Source organism: Microcaecilia unicolor, chromosome 3 (genome assembly GCF_901765095.1).
Source record: "Microcaecilia unicolor chromosome 3, aMicUni1.1, whole genome shotgun sequence".
In the NCBI taxonomy this organism is placed as follows: Eukaryota; Metazoa; Chordata; class Amphibia; order Gymnophiona; family Siphonopidae; genus Microcaecilia; species Microcaecilia unicolor.
This window is the reverse complement of record NC_044033.1, coordinates 98,457,036-98,480,953: the sequence shown is the minus strand read 5'-3', so window position 1 is coordinate 98,480,953 and position 23,918 is coordinate 98,457,036.

Sequence of the window (23,918 nt, the reverse complement as noted above, 5' to 3'; positions counted from 1 at the left end):
ACTGATGCTTCTGGGGATGTTGGGTTTAGTATATATTTTAATCAGGCATGGTGTGCACATGAGTGGCCAGTGGAGTGGCGTGAGAGAGGTTGGTGTATGAATGTGTCTTTCTTGGAGCTTTTCCCAATTTGAGTAGCTCTGGTGCTTTGAGGGAACAGTTAAGTCATATTTCACTCAGATAATGCAACAGTAGTTACAGTCTGCTCATTGTCCATTTATGTGTGATTGTATTGCGCTGTTTGAAGCTCAATATTTGGTTGAATGCATGTTTTCCAGGTGTGTCTAATGACATAGCTGATGCCTTGTCTCACTTCCAGTGGGCCAGATTTTGAGCATTGGCACGGAAGTGGATCGATCGCCAACAACCATGCCTTCAGAAGTTTGGTCCAGTTTTCAACACAATTCAGAATATTATTGAATTGGGCATTGGCCCAAAGCACATGGAAGAAGTATAGTGGGGGATGGCCACATTTTGAGTTGTTTTTGACAGATCAAGGTTATGAGCTCTCCTTTCTTTTGCCCTCTTGCTGGATTGTGGAATTTATTTTGTTTGAGAAGGTGCAGATTTGGTCTTTTGGAATGGAACAATCATCCTTAGCCAGTATTTCATTCATTTCTGATCTGTATGGGTTTAAACATCCTGCCAGCTTTCCTTTAAGAAATTATTATTTGGTTATGCAAAGAGTCACCAAGGTGGGATGAATAGAGTGCTTTGCTGTCCTATTGGATACGATTTACAAATGAAGTTGTGTGAGGTATTAGGCAACATATGATCTTCTCTGGAAGAGGTCAGTTTATTTCTACTAACCTTTTCAGTTGCATTTTTTTGGAGCTGTGAGGGTAGGTGAACTTGTTGCCCAGCATAAAGGAGAAGATGGCGCAACTGGTTTGTTGTTGCAGGCTGTAATGGTTTCTCCTAGTTTGCTAAGGTTGCATATTAGTCACTCATAAACTGATCAAGAAGTAAGAGGACATTGGACTGAGTTGCATAAGTCTCCTTCATTACCTATTGTCCGATGAGTTGTGCCTGGGCATTTCTGGTTGGGCAGCCAGTTGGGGGTTTATACTGGTTAATACACGGTGATGGATCCCTTTTGATACAATATTAATTTGCAGCAGTTTTAAAATGAAGTTTGCTAGTGACTGGACAGGAGCCACAGTTTTTTGGGACTCATAGAATAGGGGCACATTCATTTGCAGCCATGAGAGGGGGATCATTAGAAATGTTGAAAAAGCTGGGCCATTGGAAAAGTGATTATTATAAGCATTATGTGCATGTGGGTGAATTGGGATTTGAGGTTTAATTTACACTTTTGTAGTTTCTTTTTCAGATTTGTTGCCCATTGACAATTGTGTCTGGATTTCTAGGCATTCGTATATCTTCTAGGCTCAGAAGAGAGCAAAAGAACTGCAATGGGGATCCAATTTGGGATTATCAGCATTGGGTATCCGAGGCATGACTTGGGATCAACTTCTATCCAGCTTGTTGCAGGCTAGACTATTTTCATTGCCTAAAGTTATAATTGTACATTTGGGGGGTAATGATCTTTGTTCGGTAAAAGTTGTGGAATTAATATTAATGATGAAAAGAACAATATTTTTGGCTTGTTGTTATTTTCCTTACTAAGTTTGTTTGGTCTTGTAAAATTCCAAGAGTGGTTTGGAAGGGGGAAAGGAAAATAAAAGCAGTAGAACAATTAAGAAGGGGAGTTAATAGTGAGTTGGATGGATTTGTGATGGCCTTGCATCGGATGGTTTTGTCACATGAACTTATTACTAGGGATTGTCCGGGGTTATATCGCTCAGATGTGGAACACCATATTGGACTTGACATTTTCTTGACTGATATTCATAATCTGTTAGAGGCATGTTATGGCAATAAAAAGGCCGCAGCTATTGAGATGGGGGAAGCAGTGACAAACTAATGCTGTCACTGCTTATGGTGGGGGAAAAGTGTGGTGGTACAGTAAGAAAGGTTGGTAATAAGTTGGTAAATAAGTTCAGCTCGATAATAGCCATGTTGTGTTTCATGTGAGTCACCACCACAAGTTTAGAGCTCACTTCTGCAACACCGCGGAGTGAGTGTTGGGGCATTTAAATGCTAAGTGTGTTATGGGAGGGAGCAGCTAGTTTGATACTGACTAGTTATGAGGGGTGGTGGGGAGAGTGGGTGTAAAAATTTGATTCTGTATATATATAGGTTAAGATATTGTTATGTAATAAAGCTGCAGCCAATTTATTGCCACTGATTTGAGGTTGTGATTTGAATTTATTATATTTGTGCTCAAATTATTGCTGTATGACACACGGTTGTGCAAGTGAACATGTTAAAAAGCTCCCCCAATTTAGCAAGGGAGCAGATAACAACATTAGCTGAGCAACCGGGAGCCAGCCAAAAATTTTAGACTGGTAGTTTTAAGTTTGTTAGTCTAGTAATAGGTTAAGAGGAAGGGATTGAGAAGTCGGAAAGAGTAAGTTTGGAAAGTGTGAGGTAGGTGAGTAATGATTGGTGAATAGGGTTGTTATGAGTGTTTCAGGCATGTTATGGGGATTGGGGAAAGGGGTAGAGGGGGTGGGATTGTGGGTTTAGCATGTTTGGGAATTGTGCCTGTTATGAACAGGCACAGTCATTCAGTGGGTTGTGCGGGTGGTAGAGGGTGGTGTGGTAAGAAGCTTTTTTCCCATGCTGCCTGCTTATAGTTTATGGTTAGGAATGGTATAGGAGTGTCTAAGATGTTAGTGGTTGACTGGAGGTTGGGTAGTAAGTATTGGTTCTTTCTAAAGTGAGGGTAGGATATGGTCACAGCCGTGGAGGTGGGGGAAAAGGTGTGGTGGTACAGTAAGAAAGGTTGATAATATGTTGGTAAATAAGTTTGGCTTGATGATAGTCCTGTTGTGTTGTGTTTTGTGTGTGTCACCACCACAAGTTTGGAGCTCACTTCTGCAATACCGCGGAATGAGTGTTGAGGTATTTACATGCTAAAGGTCCCTGTTTACTAAGCTACGCTATAGATGCACTAGCATTTTTAGCATGTGCTAAAAATTAGTGCGCACTAACACTAGAGACACCCATAGGAATATATGGGTGTCTCTAGTATTAGCGCATGCTAATTTTTAGCGCCTGCTAAAAACGCTAGTGTACCGCTAGTGTGTGTTATGGGAGGGTGCAGCTAGTTTGATACTGACTAGTTGTGAGGGGTGGTGGGGAGAGAGTGTAAAATGTTTGATTCTGTATATGAAAGTTAACATATTGTTATGAAATAAAGCTGTGGCCAATTTGTTGCCACTAATTTGAGGTTGTGATTTGAATTTATTGTATTTGTGTTCGAAATGGTGCAAAGTTGTGCGAGTGACAATGTTATAACAAATGAGAGGTATGATCAAATCACCTTGCACAACACAATAATTGTGCTTCAGTATTTTGCAAACTTTGCAAATGCTTGAGTTGGCTTGGGCTACCCCAGAATATACAAAGTTGCAGTAATCAAGCTGAAATTTTAAAGCATGAACTAAGATGGGAAAGGCAGAATGTTCCTGTATGCTAGGAGTGAATGAAGTCATCACAATGCAAAAAATCCAATTTATGAAGCATTTGAAATATGTTTCTGGAATAAAATCTCAAATTAACACCCAGATAACAGAAAGAATCCACAACTAGAACTAGTACATTAAAAAGAAGAGGGGTCAACTGAGGTTGAGAGGGTCTGTCCATGACCCAACATGCTATAGTCTTCTTGGGGCTCAACACTAACCTATGATTAGCCAATTCACCACAAGTTGTAGGCAGTCTTGAAATGAGCTTAAACCAGGCTGAAATGGAAAGGTGGGGATAAACATAAGAATATCATCAGTATTTAAAAAGGCATTTATACCGCAATCCTGAATAAAAGTGGCTAAAAGACTTAGAAAAAATATTAAGTAACAGAGGAACTGGAGCCTTGCGGGACCCCACAGGGCAGGGGACACAGATTGGAAGAAGATAAAGAGGTGACTACTGAAAATGAGTGTTTGTGAAGAAATGATGAAAACTATTCTGTTCCATTCCCCACCCCACCCCCACCCCAGGCCAATCTCAGTGAGACTAGCTAGGAGACAAGAGTGGTCGATTAGATCAAAGGTTGAAGATAAATCCAGACAGACAAGGAGAATCTAGCCATCATCCAAAGATGAGTGAAGATCACTCAAAAAAGCTGTGACAACCATTTCTGTGCTATGGTTGTTTCTAAAACCTGCCTGCCAAAGATAAAGAATGGACATGTGTTCTATATGTGATATAGTAGCTGAGAAAACCCCCCCAGCTTTTTCAGTTATCTTGGACAAGTAACACAAATTAGAAATAGGTTGCGCCCGGAGGAGTTCCTGGTGGGCTTGCTGCTGTGCCTCCAGTGCTTGCCGCTGCAGGTCTAGCTTCTGCTGCCGGTACTCCTCCAAGCGTACGTTGTGGCATAGCAACTCTGTGGCCAGCCGCAGGAGTTGCCTCCTTTGGCCGGATGGCCTCTGACGAGGAGCTGGCCCCCTATATGCATCCTCCTCCTCCTCATCAAAGTCATCCGGTGCTGGAGGTGCGGCCTCTGCTGGTGGTGCTGGTGGAGGATGAGCCTGTACTGCAGGTTCTGCTGCTGCAGGTGGTGGAGGCAGAGGCTGGACTGGTGCAGGTGGTGGAGGCAGAGGCTGGACGGCTGGTGCTGCAGGTGGTGGAGGCAGAGGCTGGACGGCTGGTGCTGCAGGGGGTGGAGGCAGAGGCTGGACGGCTGGTGCTGCAGGGGGTGGAGGCAGAGGCTGGACGGCTGGTGCTGCAGGGGGTGGAGGCAGAGGCTGGACTGCTGGTGTTGCAGGGGGTGGAGGCAGAGGCTGGACTGCTGGTGTAGGGCGTTGGCCTTGCAGGCCACTAGGGCCAGCCTCCTCTGAGTCATCACCTGTATAGCACAAGAGTGAGGAACTGTGTTGGTGCAAATAACCCACTTTTGTCTTTCAGCATTCATATACATTGGCATGTCCCCCAACCTGATGACCCAGCAAAGAGATGGTGAGGAGGAATGGAATTGACACCGGTGCGAAAGAGAGAGCCCCACAGGCAGCTAGGTAGAGGTGGTGGACAATCAGCCAAGAGAAGGACACCACTCACAACGTTTTGGACAAGCTGTTTGTTCTATAATTGTTACCTTGAAGAACATTCAGCATGTGTTGTGTTACTACTGACTTGCTAGACTGCATAGAACAGCTTTATGACCCCCATTACAGGCTCCTTCAGTTGAATGAATGTGGTCCACACTCACTAGAGCACAGAGGTGACAGAAGGAAATAGGCACAGTTTGGTGATGGGAAAATAGGAGGGAGTAGTAGGGAAGGAAGGCCCCCAAAGTTGTGCCACAGTAGTAACCTACACACACCCATAGGAGCCAACTGAAAAGTATTATTGGGGGTGCTAAGCCCAGTGCACAAAACTCCTCCCTGCACAGCTACATGATCTTTCCTCAATATTGGGGGTGCTCAAACACCCACAGCACCCACGCAGTCTGCTCCTATAACACACATGAACACTACCAGTACTCAAATAGAGCTTACAATTAAATTAAGATACGCACACAGGACAAGTAGGAGGAAAGCCAATGACAACGGTAGGGATAGGGAGTAAGGGTACAGAGCAAGTGAGTAGGGGTTAGCAGGTCACAACACCCTCATAAAGGTGGCCTGTTATTGTACATAAAGACAGCCACAGACACTCCCCCCCACCTCCCTCCTCCTGCCCCCCTGGGGTAGGAGGGAGTGCACCATCAGCTCCATGGGGGTGAGGTTGGCTGTGTCATGTCCTGGGGGATTGGCCCCCGCCTTCCTCCTGACATCCCTCCTCAGCTTCCGCCACTTTCGCTTACAGTCCTCCACGTCTCTCCCACAATGGTACACAGCATTCAGGCTGTCCCGTACTGCCTCCCATTCCCGCTGCTTCGTGGTTGTAGCCAGCCTCTGCCCTGTGGGAGCAAACAGATTCCGGTGCCGTTGTTGTATCTCCTGCACCAGGAGCTCCACTTCACCGTCGCTAAAGTTACCCTTCCGGGTTGGGGGCTGACGCGGCGGCATTGTACCAATGGGGTTTTCGAAAATACGGAGTGGACGTTTATATAGTCACCAAGAACGCCCATTGACACGGGGGAATAGGCGTGTCTGATATGGGCGTTTTTTTTTTCAATTATACACATAATTCCTAAGCGTACCCAGCTCAGATAGCGATTTGGAGCACATGATTTCGATTATGGGTAGATAATTATGGGCGTCCCCACCTGCCTTCCCTTTCTTCATTGCCATCTAACCCGCCATTTCCTGCACTGGGACCTTGCCGGTTGTTCTTAAGAATCGTTTACAGGGTTTTACCCTCACTTATAATAAGGTTTGTGTTTGGCAATGTATGTTTGGGTACACCTGTGTATTTGGGGAGGGGGGATTATTGCTGGCCCTCAGCCAACACGCCTTCCGTTTCCACTCTTCCACATCCCGTGAGCCTCCCTTACTTTCTCCCATTCTCTCTGCCTGCTTGTAACAGGCAGTCTGTGGGGCCGACGATATTCCCACACACGCCCCAAATCAAGCACCCCTCGGTAAGGGACATTTCAATGAGAGAGATGTGCAGCTAATGTTCCAGATGATAAAAGGCGCACTACACAGTCTTGAAACAGACGTTCATGGTAAGCTCTCATTTGTCTGCCTTCTCTTCTCTTTGTGCTCATAGTCAAGGAGTGTGCATTCACTGTATGTAGTCTGGAGTCAACTCTTAGCTGGCTGTCTTTTCACCAGGTTCCTGTGCACTGTACTGTGGGGTTGGCAGGTCCTCAGTGGTGTGGGCCAGCTGTTGGAGCTGCTGTATTGGTTCCCGGTAGGTTCCATCTTCCTTGTTTATGTGGTGAACCCCAGTCCCCATTTATGCAGTGCCCACCCATTCTGAAGCTGCATAGGAGGGGGAGGGGGAGGGGGAATGATATATGCAATGGATGTGTTTAGCACATTATGGAACACCTTCCTAAATTCCTCCATAGGTAGGGAACAAGAGCATTTTGTCACAATTGGTAGCCTGGAAAAAATGCTCAAGGTGGCTACAGGTACTGCCACTGAGGCCTTAAGACGTGGTGGTGAGGGAGAGGGTTCTGTGTACAGGTTGCAACCCAAAGTACCTGCAGGTGGCTACAGCCTGGTGGCTGCTGTGGCCTAGTGGTTAGCGCACCAGCCTTATAATTACAAGATTGCCGGTTCAATTCCCACCTACTACTACTACTACTACTTAACATTTCTAGAGCGCTACTAGGGTTACGCAGCGCTGTACAATTTAACAAAGAGAGACAGTCCCTGCTCAAAGAGCTTACAATCTAATAGACAAGTGAACGGTCGGTCCGATAGGGGCAGTCAAATTGGGGCAGTCTGGATTCACTGAACGGTAAGGGTTAGGTGCCGAACGCAGCATTGAAGAGGTGGGCTTTAAGCAAAGACTTGAAGACGGGCAGGGAGGGGGCTTGGCGTAAGGGTTCAGGAAGGTTGTTCCAAGCATAGGGTGAGGCGAGGCAGAATGAGCGGAGCCTGGAGTTGGCGGTGGTGGAGAAGGGTACTGAGAGGAGGGATTTATCCTGTGAACGGAGGTTACGGGCGGGAACGTAAGGGGAAATGAGGGTAGAGAGGTAGTGAGGGGCAGCAGACTGAGTGCATTTGTAGGTAAGAAGGAGAAGCTTGAATTGAATGCGGTATCCGATCGGAAGCCAGTGAAGTGACCTGAGGAGAGGGGTGATATGAGTATATCGGTTCTGGCGGAATATGAGACGTGCAGCAGAGTTCTGAACAGACTGAAGGGGGGATAGATGGCTAAGTGGGAGGCCGGTGAGGAGTAAGTTGCAGTAGTCCAGGCGAGAGGTAATGAGAGCGTGGACGAGAGTTCGGGTGGTGTGTTCAGAGAGGAAAGGGCGAATTTTGCTGATGTTAAAGAGGAAGAAGCGACAGGTCTTGGCTATCTGCTGGATATGCGCAGAGAAGGAGAGAGAGGAGTCAAAGATGACTCCGAGGTTGCGGGCAGATGAGACGGGGAGGATGAGGGTGTTATCAACTGAGATAGAAAGTGGAGGAAGAGGAGAAGTGGGTTTTGGTGGAAAGACGATAAGCTCGGTCTTGGACATGTTCAGTTTCAGGTGGCGGTTGGACATCCAGGCAGCAATGTCGGATAAGCAGGCCGATACCTTTGCCTGGGTCTCCGCGGTGATGTCTGGTGTGGAGAGATACAGTTGGGTGTCATCAGCATAGAGATGATACTGGAAACCATGAGATGAGATCAGGGAGCCCAGGGAAGAGGTGTAGATTGAGAAGAGAAGGGGTCCAAGGACCGATCCCTGGGGAACACCAACAGATAAGGGGATGGGGGTGGAGGAAGATCCATGAGAGTGAACTTTGAAGGTGCAGTGGGAGAGATAGGAGGAGAACCAGGAGAGGACAGAGCCCTGGAACCCAAATGAGGACAGTGTGGCAAGAAGTAAGTCATGATTGACAGTGTCAAAGGCGGCGGATAGATCCAGGAGGATGAGGATGGAGTAGTGGCCTCTGGATTTGGCAAGGAACAGGTCATTACAGACTTTAGAAAGTGCTGTTTCTGTCGAGTGAAGAGGGCGAAAACCGGATTGAAGCGGATCAAGGATGGCATGAGAGGAGAGAAAATCAAGGCAGCGGCTGTGGACTGCGCGCTCAAGTGTCTTGGAGAGGAAGGGTAGGATGGAGATGGGGCGGTAGTTGGAGGGACAGGTAGGGTCTAGTGATGGTTTTTTGAGGAGTGGCGTGACTACAGCATGCTTGAAGGTGTCGGGGACAGTTGCAGTGGAGAGAGAGAGGTTGAGGATATGACAGATGGAGGGGGTGATAGTAGGAGAGATGGTGTTAAGTAAGTTGGTGGGGATGGGATCAGAGGAACAAGTGGTGCATTTTGAGGAGGAAAGAAGGCAGGCGGTTTCCTCCTCGGAGATATCAGGAAAGGAGGAGAAGGAGGTCTGGGTTGGTTGGTTGAGGGAGAGGGTTGAAGGGTGAAGAGGAGGAGGTGGCTTGGTAGTGAACTCAAGGTTGATCTTTTGCACCTTGTCGCGGAAGTAGTCAGCCAGTGATTGAGGAGAGAGTGACGGGGGGGTGGGAGCGGAGGGCACTTTGAGGAGGGAGTTAAGGGTGGCGAAGAGACGACGAGGGTTAGAGCTGAGAGAATTAGTCAATAGTCCTGTTTGGCAAGGAATAGTGAGGACTGGAAGGAGGATAGCATGAATTTGTAGTGAAGGAAATCTGAATGGGTGCGAGATTTCCTCCAGAGGCGTTCAGCAGATCGGGCGCAGGAGCGAAGGTAACGGATGCAAGGGGTCAGCCAGGGCTGGGGATTAGTACGCCTTGTGGGACGGGAGGTGGATGGTGCAAGGGTGTCCAGAGCAGAGGAGAGAGTGGCATTGTAAGCGGAGACAGCCTCGTCAACAGACTCGGAGGACATGATGGAGGGGAGGAGATTAGAAATACTAGATGATAAGGTGGGAGGGTCAATAATCTGGAGATTCCTGGAAGTAGTGGTTAATGTTGGGCGGGGCTGAGGGGGAGGGTGAAGAAGTGTGAAGGTGATCAGGTGATGATCATAGACAGGAAGAGCTGAGGTGTGGAAATTGGAGGGTGAGCCGGAAGAGGAGAGGACGAGGTCAAGGCGATGGCCATCACGGTGAGTAGGGGTGGTGGAACATAGCTGGAGGTTGAAGGAGGATGTTAGAGTGAGGAACTTAGAAGCGTGAGAGTTGGACAGGTCATCAACGTGTATGTTGAAGTCTCCGAGAATGAGGGATGGAGATGAGGGTTCAAGAAAAACAGAAAGCCAGGCATCGAAGTCGGTGAGGAAGGAAGGGAGGGATTTATCAGGGGGGCGGTAAATGACTGCCACTCTGAGTGGCAACGAGTAGAATAGACGGATGGAGTGGACTTCAAAGGATGAGAAGCAGTGAGACTGTGGTAGGAGGAGGGGTTGGAAGCTACAGGAGGGCGAGAGTAGTAACCCGACGCCTCCTCCGCGGCCAACTAGGCGGGGAGTATGGGAGAAGAGAGAGCCTCCATGGCATAGAGCCGCAACTGAGGCAGAGTCGTCAGGGGAGAGCCAGGTTTCAGTTAGGGCAAGCAGGTGAAGGGAATGAGAGATGAAGAGATCGTGGGTGAAGGGAAGTTTGTTGCAGACCGAGTGGGCATTCCACAGTGCACATGAGAAGGGGAGGGAAGAGGGGGGGAGGAGGGGAATAGATATGAGATTGGAGACACCCCGGAAACGTTTGCATGGATAGGACGAGGACAGGTGTGGGGGACCTGGATTGGGATTGATGTCTCCTGCGGAAAGCAGGAGGAGGAGCAAGAGAGTGCGGAGGAGGGTGGGGGAGGTAGGGCGACGAAGGCGACGAAGACGGGATGCGCTTAGGAGGAATGGGGATGGGTTAATGGCAGGAAGGAAGTGTTGAAGGTTGAGAGCTAGGAAGGAGGAGGGGGACAGGAGAGATGGTGAGGTGGTGAGGGACGGGGGTGAGTAGGGTATTGCAGTAGTGAGCAAGATGGGAGAGGACATGGGTGGGCAGTGAGTTCCAGTGGTAGACAGCGGTAGGGGGAGGGGAAAAAGATTAGGAAGGGACAGGGCAAGGAAGAGAATGTGTAAAGGGGCCATAAGTAGTAACTGAGGTGTTACGGGTATATATGTAGTGACTGAGGTGTTAAGCGATAGATAGAACGGCAGAGCTGGATTAGAGGCTTAAAACTGGAATGGTAGGCAGCAGGTAGGTAGGCACTGCCCAGTAAGAACAAGTCACACCCACTATGTTTGAAAAATGTGGGAGGAAAGGAGGTGAAGAGCCTGAACACAGAGACAGAGCAGTTATCTGCAGGCAGATTAGGTTGCTTGGGAGGGTATATAAGACCTATCACCCTAGGGGTGGGTGGGTGGGAGGGGTCTAAGTCTAAAATGTACAGACAGAGCTGCAGCACAGCCAGTTAATCTGTAAAAAGGTGGATTTCTCAAGAAAAACTGGTATAGAAGGCTGCCCCTCTAACAGAGAATCAGGTCACACCCACTAAGTTTGAATTTGTGGGGGAGATTCAGAGACAGAGCTGCTAAATCTAAAATGTACAGACAGAGCTGCAGCACAGCCAGTTAATCTGTAAAAAAGGTGGATTTCTCAAGAAAAACTGGTATAGAAGGCTGCCCCTCTAACAGAGAATCAGGTCACACCCACTAAGTTTGAATTTGTGGGGGAGATTCAGAGACAGAGCTGCTAAGTCTAAAATGTACAGACAGAGCTGCAGCACAGCCAGTTAATCTGTAAAAAGGTGGATTTCTCAAGAAAAACTGGTATAGAAGGCTGCCCCTCTAACAGAGAATCAGGTCACACCCACTAAGTTTGAATTTGTGGGGGAGATTCAGAGGCAGAGCTGCTAAGTCTAAAATGTACAGACAGAGCTGCAGCACAGCCAGTTAATCTGTAAAAAGGTGGATTTCTCAAGGCAAGTCACTTCACTGCCGTTGGCTCAGGGACAAACTTTGAGACAGACCCAGAATACCTGAATGTAACACATATTGAACTACTATTGGAGACAGTGTGATCACAGCTGCAAATAATGAGCACTATTTTTATTTGTGGCCGTCTGTAACACAAGTATTACATTACAATTGTGATGAAGTAACCATCCATCTAATGGGTTTCCCATTGTTTCCCCTTTTCACCTCAGCACTATATACCATAGCTGATGTATTGAATGTGAAAATATGAGCCAGCTGTTTGTAGGTCCTTCTTGGGCCCCCCCACCAATGTGGCTTGTGGGTAAGGATGTCTGGCCATCAGACAGCAAACACTGTGTATGTGCTACCTGGGGTTATGTGGACATGTCTACTTGGGAGATCACACGTGCTAAACAATTAATCTCTTATTGATGGCACTCTGTGTTCTGGGTCTGTATGGTGGAGGGGATGGAGGGAAAGAGGCTGGCTGGCCATTTGTGTTCATGAACACTAATATCCATCCAGCCTCCCTGGCCCACCTCCCCTGCACATATGGCCATGCAGGTTGGAATGAACAGGTGGCCTTCTGTATGGCCAACATTCTTACACATACATCAACTTTCTCATTCACACTGCACATTTCATGCTATGCATATTGCTGCCTGCTTCCTCTCAACTCAATAGCACCATTTGCTTATATGTAATGCACAAGGGAGACAAACACACAGACACCCTGATAGTTAAAGTGTAACAAAAACATTTATTCCCCCCACCCCACCCCTACAAACCAACCCCGAACAATGCCCTCCTCCCCCCCCACAACTGCCCACAACCCCAACAATTCCCTCCCCCACAAAGAACCCCAACAATTCCCTCCCCCCACACAGAACCCCAACAATTCCCCCCTCCCCACACCCCCAACAATCCCCCCCCCCCCATTTAAGTCAAGGGCGGGCACGCCCTCTGAGTAAGGCCCTCTGTAGCAGGACAATGAGCAGCCCAGCAGTACCCTTAGTGGGCCCTGGAGCTGCTCATTGCCCTGCCGTAGGGCTTGGACCTCCTGCAGCAGCTGGTGCTGGCCATCTACCAGCTGCTGCTGGCCATTTACCAGCTGCTGCAGGAGGCGCATCATGGCACCTGCACCTAGGGCTGGTGGAGGTGGCCCAGGGGCTGGAGCTGGCCCAGGGGACGGAGCAGACCCAGGGGAAGGCGGTGGGGCAGGTGATTGAGGTCCCGCAGGGGATGAGGATGGCCGAGGGGAGGGAGAGGGCTCTTCTGGTGTTACAGGTGGGGAGGGGGCCTCCATATAGTCCTCATCTATGACGAGGACCCCCTCCTCCGAGCCCGCCGACTCCTCCTCCTCCGCCTCCTGTGCTGGGGCCGCTGCCTCCTCCTCCTCCTCCTCCTCCTCCTCTTCCTCCTCCACGTGGCTTCCCTGCCCTGGATCCTGCTCCTGCTCCTCCTCCTGCAGGTGGTGGCCCTCTTCATCTGCACGCTCGGCTTGCTGCTGGTGGAGCCCTGTGTATGTAAACGGAGTGTGATTGAGATCAGCACATACAACATGGCTTGCACAGTGCAGTAGCTGAGTGGCCTGAGATGTGGGATGGGCGACGGTGTGGTAAGGCGTGGCCTATGCCCATGGGGACTGAGCTGCATCAGATGACATGACAAAGAACCCTGGAACCTCCTCTGACACACACCACACAGGACATGTTGCCATACCACATTCATTGCTGACCAACATGTTTGCATTGTGAGATGCGACAAGGGGTTGATGGGCAGTTGATGTTGGTTTTATTGGTGGGAGGGGGCAGTGGGAAGGGTGTTGAGCACAAAACATTTATGTGAGTTAGGCCATGACATCCACTAAAAGTAGGGCCTCAGGCAGGTCTACCAGGACACACTAATCAGCCACCCCAGAAAGGGGAATAGTAAAGTGAGGCATATCATCTCATTCATCTCAGGGGGATGGTCGGAAGTTGCAGCCACACTCATGGGAGGACCCCTGCAACCTGCATCCTTGATCTGGGACAGATATGTTATTACTTACTAGTTGGCTATTAGCCACATGGATGGGAATTGATATTGTACAGCACATTGGCATTATTTAAGACGTGTATTTAGCAATCTGTACAGGTGTCCTTTTTTTGAATACTTACGCCAAGCCCTGAAGTGCCGTCGCACCGCCCGGATGAGCTCGGGCCTCTGACGCCGCACACGGCGGAACCGCCTCCTCAGGGACTCCAGGTCCCGGTGCACTCCGAAGCGTCTGTAAGATATAAGTTTATAGAGCAGGGGTCAGGAGGGGATGGTCCTTTTTGTCCTCTGCACACATTGATTTGTTATTCAAATAGCAGAGGGGGGAGGGTCAACAGTGTTTGGTGGGGGGGGACCACCTCCATTGGTACTGAATCATACATAGGAGCCACCTTTTTACCATTTTGTGGGGTGCAACCCCCAATGGCGATTACCCCTCCCTCCATACATACAAGACATTTCTTTTATATTGGGGGTGCTCAAGCACCCACAGCAGCCACCGAGTTGGTTCCTATGCAGATGATGCCATAGAGGTGGCCATGAGGCCAGAAAGTACCGTTTGTATGCATTATAGTGTATGCTTGTAAAACTACTTTATATGTGTTATCATTACCATGTTATAAAGTATGGTATACGTTTAATTGGTATCATGTTTCCACTATTCGGTTGTGTTGTAAGCCACATAGAGGCTGCAAAGAGGGATTGGAAATGAGGCCTTCACAGGCAAGATATACATAAATAACGAAATACATTCTTGTAGGGATGTGGGAATGGTCGTCCTTTCAATAACATACATTTTATTAGTGATATTGTGCATATTCCTATATTACTCATTATCCTTGCATGCACACTCCAGTTACTGGTGGTAACATTGATGACGGAGCTGTTATATGTGGAGGTACAGGAGGGGGGGTGGGCCATAACCTTACCTTTCAAGCCTGTCCCTAATACGGGACCAGGCTCGCATGGCCTGGAGCCTGGGGGGCAGGTGGTGGTGCTGGACCAAGAGCCTGTGCCGGTGCCTTAGGCACAGGCGCACCAGCAGCAGGCTCTCCTCCTGTCCGAAGTTGGGCTCTTGTCGTTGCGCCATTTTTCCACGTGTTGGAAAACAAGTGCCTTATATAGACGACCTTGCGTGAGGGACGTTGTTTCATGCACAGCTCCATATATGGATGACCATCCCATATATGGCCCTATCAGCACGTGGACGCCGTCGTAAGCATAGACGTCTTTGACGTGCACATGCCTGGTTATGTGTGCGGAACGTGCCTTATATAGATGAGTATGCCGCACCCCACCCGACCCTTTTCACATATACACAATATGCATATAGCTGCATGTTCAGTAGGTGTACCGTGCATGCAGGTCCGGACATGCAGATGGGCACATATGAGGAAAATATGGGTGCAGCAGCAGCATGAGTTTTCTGTTGTTGACGCATATACGTGTTCCTCATATTTTCCCGTACCTGGATGGCCAGAACAACATGTACTGTACTTGCGGTACACCTATGTACATTATTTTACACACTTTCTGATTTGGTCGTTTGCACCTGCAATAATCGACCGTGTTAGGGCGCCCAATTTAGTCATGCTTATGCGCTCCTCATCGATTATCGAAAACGCCCATACTATTTTTAGATTTTGCATGTCTAATTTTGGACGGTTTATTACGAACGTCCTAATTCGTACTTGGACGTTCTTTCCATTACGCCCCATGGCCTATTCAGTGTGCCTATCTACGCCAATTACTAAGCTCTGCAATTCCTTCCTCTTCCCAGAATGACTGTGTCCTTAGCTGCATTGTTCTTTTCCACATTTTACACTGCAGCGTGTCCTGTCTCTGCACTTGGAAAAGCCATCCTCAGACACTGTGACCTGAGTTCCTGCAGGTGACAGTTTGGCTTTCTGCTGATTTATTAAAAATCTTATTTTTTACTGCTTCATTGCTTGTGTATACTCTCTGGAGTGCAATCACATGACTGGTATAATGACAATCTGTCTCTCTGCTAACATTTCTCTACTTTGCTTATTTGTTTGATAAAGTGAGGAGCTTCCCTTTTGTTGCCCTTCATCAAAGCTTAATGTCTTTACTTTGGGATCAATATACTTTATGAATAATTTTATTTCCTTATATTTTTATGGTCTTTTCTCCTCATTATCATACCGAGTTTATTAGCTGGTGCTGTCAGTATCTTTACCCTGTCATATGTTCCTGAGGTACAGTAAATATCACTTGTGTTGTAATTAATATGCACACCCTCTGCAGTAATTAAAGCACAGACCCCTTCAACCAGCTGAGCTTCCTACACTAATCCTACCTTATCTTCATAATGAACTTATTGTAATCTGAAACTACCATGGAATATTGTACAGTATGATTAGAAGAAAGAAATCTAACGAGATGCAATAATATTTGTGAACATGTTAATATATAAAAAAGGATTTAATTAGTTCACATCTAATTAAATTCTCCATCTCGTTAGAATCCACTCTTCTATTTTTGAGGAATCTCATCAAGCCAACACTAAAGTCCTTCCATATACCTGTAAGGAGAATGAGATTCCAAAAATGCATCCTCTGTGCCTGAAATCCAAACATGGAGGTTTTGCTTAGTGGCTGTCTGATTGGCATAAGCATTATGACGTAAAACTGAAATAGAAGTGCTGAAAGACGCTAGGCCAAATTTATGTTTCAGGCAAAATAAGTGAAAAACACCTGCAGGACAGTGTATACATTTGAAGGTTCAAAATAGTACATGCTCTGTCCAAGGTAATGTATGTAACTTCAGGAAGGTAAACAGAAATGCATAAATAAAAATCCGCATCAAAAAGTCAGAATAAAAAAGCTCTGTGAGACTTTTGCCCTCAAATGCTTTTTTTTTTTTTACAAATTTTACAAACCTTAAACTGAGTGTGATGTGAACCTTTGTCTAATGTAATGTTATTGTGGATTATTTCCCTTTCTAGAAGCTATTGGGAATTAAATCCTTAGAGACAAATGATTTGCCCCTTATTGTCCAGCGTATGCCCAAATCTAAATCTGACTTTACAGTGTAAAGACCCAATAACACTATTCAGTGTGTCAGTATAGGGGTATGCAGATCATATTTTTTTATTAAAGTTTTTAAAATAATGCTTGAATTTGAATATGTATAAGCAATTACAAAGAAAACATCCTCAAAATGAGGTAGACAATAACAATACAAAGAAATAAAAATAATTTCAGCCCACATCAATGGGGAAATAAAGAACAAATTGAAAGTAAAGATATAAAAATTAGGAAAATCAAGAATGCAATCTTAATCAATGAGACTAGATAAACAATATAAACTCTTTACACCTCCATACCTATTAATTATTTAGAACTATGTTCCTGCAAGAATGCCTCAAGATGTGATGTATCAAAAAAATACATATTGGACTCCCCTATAAGTGATGCAACACCTACAAGGGAACCGCAAGAAAAAAAGAAGCCCCTAAGGCCAAAAATGCACTACCCAAGACCCTGAAAACAATGAACAATCTAACCAGCTTCCGCAAAGCTCTGAAAACACACTTCTTTAACAAAGCTTACAAAAGTCACCCTCAATGATACACATCATCCCCAATCCACCCAAACACACCTTAAACACTTCTCACACAACCTACCCAACATCCACCCATTTAAATCCTCTTTTACTTCAACTTATGATCAACTGTATTTAAATCATGTCTTGACTCTATCATAACCTTACTCTGTAAGCCACATTAAGCCTGCAAAAAGGTGGGATAATGTGGGGTACAAATGCAATAAATAATAATAATAATAATAAAACCTAGCCTTTCAAAGCTAAAAAAGTAAAAGCCTTCCTCTAAAGTTATGTGGTATGTGACACATCTGGAAATATCTGAATAGTTTTACCACAGAACAACATAGATTTCTTCTTGAAATAAGGTTTTAAAAATCATATTGTATATATTTAAGGGGCAGCTCCAAACAAAGTATGTGTAAAGCCTGTGTGGATACTTTCTATGTACAGACTTTACATTAGTTTTCAAAAGGAAACATTTCCCTTTACAAATGGACTTGGGGTGAAAGTACAGAAAGAAATCTGCATCTATTATCTCTGTGGGCACTCTTTCTGTAGAAGCATATATATTTCTGGAAATGCTAAAATACACTTGTACATGATCACTCAGCCCCAACTACACCCCAGGAATGAACGTGGAGAATAATACTACAGAGTGTTCACCAACAGTTGTGTGGTGATTTACACACATAGGGGTCCTTTTACTAAGCTGCAGTAAAAAGTGGCCTGTGGTAGTGTGGGTGCGTGGTTTGGGCACACGCACTGGGTCGTTTTTTTTACTGCGGCTGGGGAAAAAAAGCTTTTTTAAAGGGGGCAGTAAATGGCTGTGTGCTATTATTAAAAGTAGCATTCAGCTATTTACTGCCTGAGCCCTTACTGTTACCCATTGACCTAGCAGTAAGGGCTCACGCGCTACATGCATGGTACTCATGCAGCATGCGCCAATGTGGCCGCACTGCCAATTACTGCCAGGAATGCCCCCGGGATAGAAAATAGAAAAATATTTTCTACCACAGGAAACAGCATGCACCAACTTTGAAACTACCGCTGGGTGGTCGCACTAACAGGGTGGTAGTGTCAATTTGGTGCGTGCTACACACATGGTAGCCCTACTTCCGCTTTGTAAAAGGGCCCCATAAATCATTAGAATAATGGGACGTGTGCACATAGGCAAATAAATGCCAAAATTCTGCATAAATGCTATTCTGTAAATTCACACATATTTTACATGGTGTGTATTTTACGAGCAGGCATACACATATGTCTATGCAACAAATGAGCAGGACTCACACACGCATAACTAATAGAATACTATGTTACGCACATCACAAATTATGTGAATAACAAATTGCTTGTCAAATTTCAGCTTATACAGAATACAGGGGTGTGGTTGATCTTTCGAGTAAGGAAATTTGAAAGTGTTTCTGGTTATCTCAGAAAATTTGCATTGGCTTTGTTTTCGTGCATGAATTATCTTCAAAGCAGTATACATTGTTTTTCAAGTGCTGTATGGGAAGTCTTCTGAATTCTTAATTCAACTTTTTTTCTCACTGCATCTATAATTCTATTAAAATTCGGGACAAGCATAAGGTTCAAGCGTCTGATTCTGTTTTCTTTTCATGCTATTGCTGAGTGGAATTCTCTACCAGTTTTAGTCCGTTTAAAATCAAATTATATGCGGTTATGGAAGAAGTTGAAGACATTTTTATTTAATAAATTTTAAATTGCTATTTTGTTCTCTTAAGACCCTGTTAACTAAGGTACGCTAGTGATTTTAGTGTGTGCTAAAAATTAGCATGCACTAATGCTAGAGACATCCATAGGAATATTTGAGTGTCTCTAGCATTAGAGTGCACTAATTTTTAGTGCGTGCTAAATACGTTAGCGTGCTGTCAGACTTGTGAGTTCTTGTACCAAGTAGAGCACTGCTGAGCCCGGTACTTGGACCAGGTTCTGCTTGGCAGCTGTACAACCCCGAGTTTCACCTGACCTGACCGTCATTCTCCAGAGGTTGAGCCCCTAGGTGCGGGCAGCCTGCAGGACTTACGGGACAGAGCTGGAAGCGGGGTGACGAATGTATTTTTTTTTTTGTTACATTTGTACCCCGCGCTTTCCCACTCATGGCAGGCTCAATGCGGCTTACATGGGGCAATGGAGGGTTAAGTGGCCAGGCAGGCAGCAGGTCAAGAGAGTAATCCAGGTACAAGCGGAAGTCAGTAGGCAGGCAGCAGGCAAGAGAGTAATGCAGACGGCAGGCAAGAGAGTAATCCAGATGCAGGCGAAAGTCAGTAGGCAGACGGCAGGCAAGAGAGTAATCCGGATGCAGGCAAAAGTCAGTAGGCAGGCGGCAGGCGGCAGGCAAGAGGCTAATCCAGATGCAGGTGAAAGTCAGTAGGCAGGCAGCAGGCAGAAGAGTAATCCAGATACAGGCAAAGTCATCAATGAGGGACCAGTAGATAAGATGCAGACTACAGAATTAGAAACACCTACCAAAGTAGAAACCTAAGCTGATAAAGTGCTGGCATCTGACATCAGCAGGGAGAAGGGGCACAGCCATAGGACAAGAGCAGGGGAAGGAGGAACCAGAAGACCAATAGGAGAGAAGCATGGGAAGCCAGGCAGAGGAAGAGCAGACCCAGGTGGGTGGAAGCAAAGCAATCAAGGAGCCTGGAAGCGAGGCAGAGAGAGAGAGAGCAGAAACAGGTGCATGGAAGCAAAACAATTAAGGAGCGTGCAACCACTGCTTTCTGAACAAACCCAGAGAGGACTACACACACATGGCTCAGGCAGTGCCAGTCAAGTGTGCGTGTCGACGGGACCCCACACAGCCCAAGGACGCCGCTTGCATTGAGGTAGGGTACATGACATGTGCCTACAGCACTGCGTAGTAAACAGGGCCCTTAATTTGTTCTGCCTGCTTTTATGCAGCTTCTTACATTATAAACTGCCTTGAACCTCTTCCTGGAATTTGTGTTTTATATAAACTGCAGATTAGATTAGATCACCTGCAGTTGGGCACACAAACGTACACCATCTCTTTGGCTGGTGTACATACTTGTTCCTAAATTATAGGCATGCATTTTTGCTGTTATGCTGGTAATCTATAAATGAAGGTAGGTGCCTACGTTCCTTTAATTATATAAGCTCCTAACAGACACTCTCTAGGTGTCTATTTATAAGCACACAATTATAGAATTACCTTCCTAATATGTATATGTGTCTATGCATATAGGTGTTGGACAATTTTTCAAGGTCCCAAATCTACATATAAACCCTCTTTAATGTGTGCAAATCTTTCCAGAATGCCCTCTCCCCTCCAAACAGCCAGCTTTAATTCCTCTGACCCTGGCAAAGAAGGTTGCTAAGGCACTCATCTTATGGAAATATTGAATGGATGACAAGAAATCAGAATTTGAAGGAACTCTATAGCAAGCTGCAACCAAAAGCTTATTTAATATAAAGAGGCACTGCAACTGCATGGACAAGAAAAGAAGAATACCTTTCCAAATATGAGCTGAGCAAGATCAGCAGTGGTACATGGAGAGGTCTTGCAGAGGACGGCAGAAACTCAATGAAACAGTACAATTACCATAATCCTTTTGACTTTTAATGAGATTTTTGCAACTTATCTTAAATATGCTTGTTACAACATTTCAGGTGAAAATATATATTTTGTATGCAGTATATCTTACTAAAAGTTATACTAAGATGATACCAGAAACACAAGTGTACTTGCTTTAAAAAGATAAGCCTGCCTTGAAGATCCCACTGGAATGCCAAAAATGCAGCATTGTGTTTGATTATTTTGAACAGGATAGTTGGACAAGCATCCCCATTGATATACAAAGGAAACATCAATGAACCACAAGCTGCTTCCAGTACTGGGAAGGAGTGTTTCGTGTGGCACTGGCGCAAATGAGGGGTAGCAAGGAGCAGTGATAGGCTGATATAGGCTTTTCTTTTCAGAAAGCATTTGGCAAATTGCTTGTGGGAGGTTTGCATCTACGATGCTTTAGGAGAAGAGCTGGCAGACTGCACTGAAAATTGGCAGGGCAGAAATCAAATGGCAGCAGTAAATGAGGTAGAAAGAGGTTATCAGCCGGGTACAGCAGGAGTCAGTGGTTAGCCCCAGCTTTTTAATTATTTTTCTTCTGTGACTTGGACAATGCTATGCAAGGAAAGATTTTCAAGATTGCATGTGTTATTAAACAGAGACAGAAGGTTCAGCGAAGGAGAGGATTCGGGAAGTCAGATAGAAAAAGAAGGAAAAAAAAAAGATGAAGTTCATTTGAGTATCTGCTGCTTGTTTGTAAACGGCATGCTGGCTGATGCAGATAACCATGGAATAATAACTTAGAAGAGAATCTTCTCTAAATGGAAAAACGGAGGCAGCATATGACTAGGAAAGAGATCTGATGGTTATTGTCAAAAATCCCTTAAGCCCCCCCCCCCCCCCCCCCCCCGGTCCAATGTACAGCGACAGCAAAGAAAGCAAACAGGATGCAGCGATTTATTGCTACAGGGATACAATACCAAAACAAATCAAAGGAAATACAGAATAAGGGAGAAGGGAGATATTTCCTAGAACAAGCTATTGGTCACTGTCTTTAAAAAGAAATAAATGTGCTTCAGAATGTGCAACACAGAGAAAGCTGAGTAATTCTGGATCTGAAAGATCAAAGTTACATTGAGAAAAGTTGATCTGTGTTGTTAGAAGAAGGAGACTGTGGTTATCTACCTGCAGGTTTTTAAAAATGACTCTGTGGACTGACAATCTATTCCATTGAGTTTTGGTCATGTTAGCAAATACAAAAGCTACAGGAAATTATTTACATATCTAATCATGTCCCTGTTTTACATTTTCCCTTCCTTTAGGGGTCCTTTTACTAAGCCATGGTAAAAAGTGGCCTGCAGTAGTGTGGGCACGTGTTTTGGGCACGTGCTGGGCCATTTTTGACCACAGTTGGGAAAATGGCTTTTTTTGTAATGGGCCAGGAAATGGGCGTGCGCTGAAATTAAAACTAGCGTATGCCTATTTACAGCCTCAGCCCTTACCACCACCCATTGACTTAGCTGTAAGGGTTCACGTGCTACCTGAATGGTAACCATGTAGCACACACCAACTGCTGATTACCACCAGGAATGCCCTCCCCCCCCCCCCCCCCATGGTAGAAAATAGAAAATAATTTTCTACCGCAGGATTTGGCATGCGCCAAACACAGAATTACCACCGGGCACATGTGCTACCTGGCGGTAGTGCCAGTTTGGCATTCGCTACCTTTGTGTTAGCCCTCCGGCACCTTAGTAAAAGGGCCCCTTGTCTTATTTGCTCTTTAGAAAAGCTCTGGCTTCTTTCTAGATCATGTTTTGATGCACTGCTACTTCTAAGTTTTCTATATTTGATACCAAGAAGGACGCTGCATGGAAAATATGATTGTACACGTGGGGAAGTGACATTTACTACTACTACTGCTTATCATTTCTATAGTGCTACTAGAGGTATGCAGCAGCACTGTATACAAACACCTATAGGTAGTCCCTGCTCGACAGAGCTTACAGTCTATCAGAAAGTAACTGGTTTGTTCAAAGTGTTATCATAGTTTAAAACAACAAACAATTCAATATCAAATGTCAAACCAATTCAGAGACTTCTGAAAAGAGAAAGCGAGAGAGAAACCTAGGCAACATGATATTCTGTGGAAAATTCTCAGTTGCTTTTGCAAACGTGATCATCCAAAAAAGGCAACAATCAGACCCAATGTGCCTGGAATCTCTCAGTTTTGTGGTCACAGGGAAGGTCACCCTTGTGACAGAATTTCCCATTCTCCACAGAGTTATTGCAGAAGACTAAGGACTAAGTCAAACCAAAATTTAAACTGGCATCTCCCTCACCCTATCCTGGAAATCTGGACTTAGCAATAGGAATAGGACTACTCAATATTAAGTTCTCATCTAAAAGACATAAATACCATTCTGCAAAAACACTTGAAGATTAAGTCTCCTTTATACTTATAAAATTTGTGTATAAGGACATGCTCATATGTTTTCAAAGGACAATCACAGATGTCAAGAGTTGTCCAGGCTTTTCATCACAGCACATCTCTATTGATATAAAGTAATGTCTCCAAGTGCCACCCTTTATAGTGTTACTTCTGTGCAAAAAAGTAATAAGTATTGCTTTCACTTAGCTTTTGCGGTTGAGAAATGGGTCTCGACATGGGCCGAGGCTGTTTCAAGACACCCGTCAATTAACTTTTGGAATTAAATCATGTGAAAGCACCCCTGAAAACAATAAAAATTTCAACTTAAAAAGCTATTACATTTAAATTATGGGTTCAAACTAACTTTGCAAAGGCTACCTAAAAAGTTAACCAACTAACACAAAATGTCCTTACCCCATACCTTAGGCTGTCAACTGAAATACAGACGCTCAATGAAACCGGAAGAGGCACGGCTCCTTTTAAACTTAGGAGACGTCACTGTCCCAGAAGTAAATAAATTTTCAAAATAAAGATTACAAATAATCTTATAAATAAGCCCACCATTCTACCTCTCTGTTGAGACCCTCCAGTTCAATAGTGTTCCACTTATAGATCAACGCCTGTTCTCGTCTCCATAATTGTTTGACCATGTTTCCACCCCACCCTCCCTCCCTCAAAGCTGTCAAGTACTACAAACTTCAAGTGCGCTTCTGTATGATGCAGCTCCGTCCAATTTTTTACTAAAGGGGCTTGTATTGTGCCATTGCGTATTTTGCTAAGATGTTCAAGTATACGCATTTTAACAGGTCTTAAGGTAT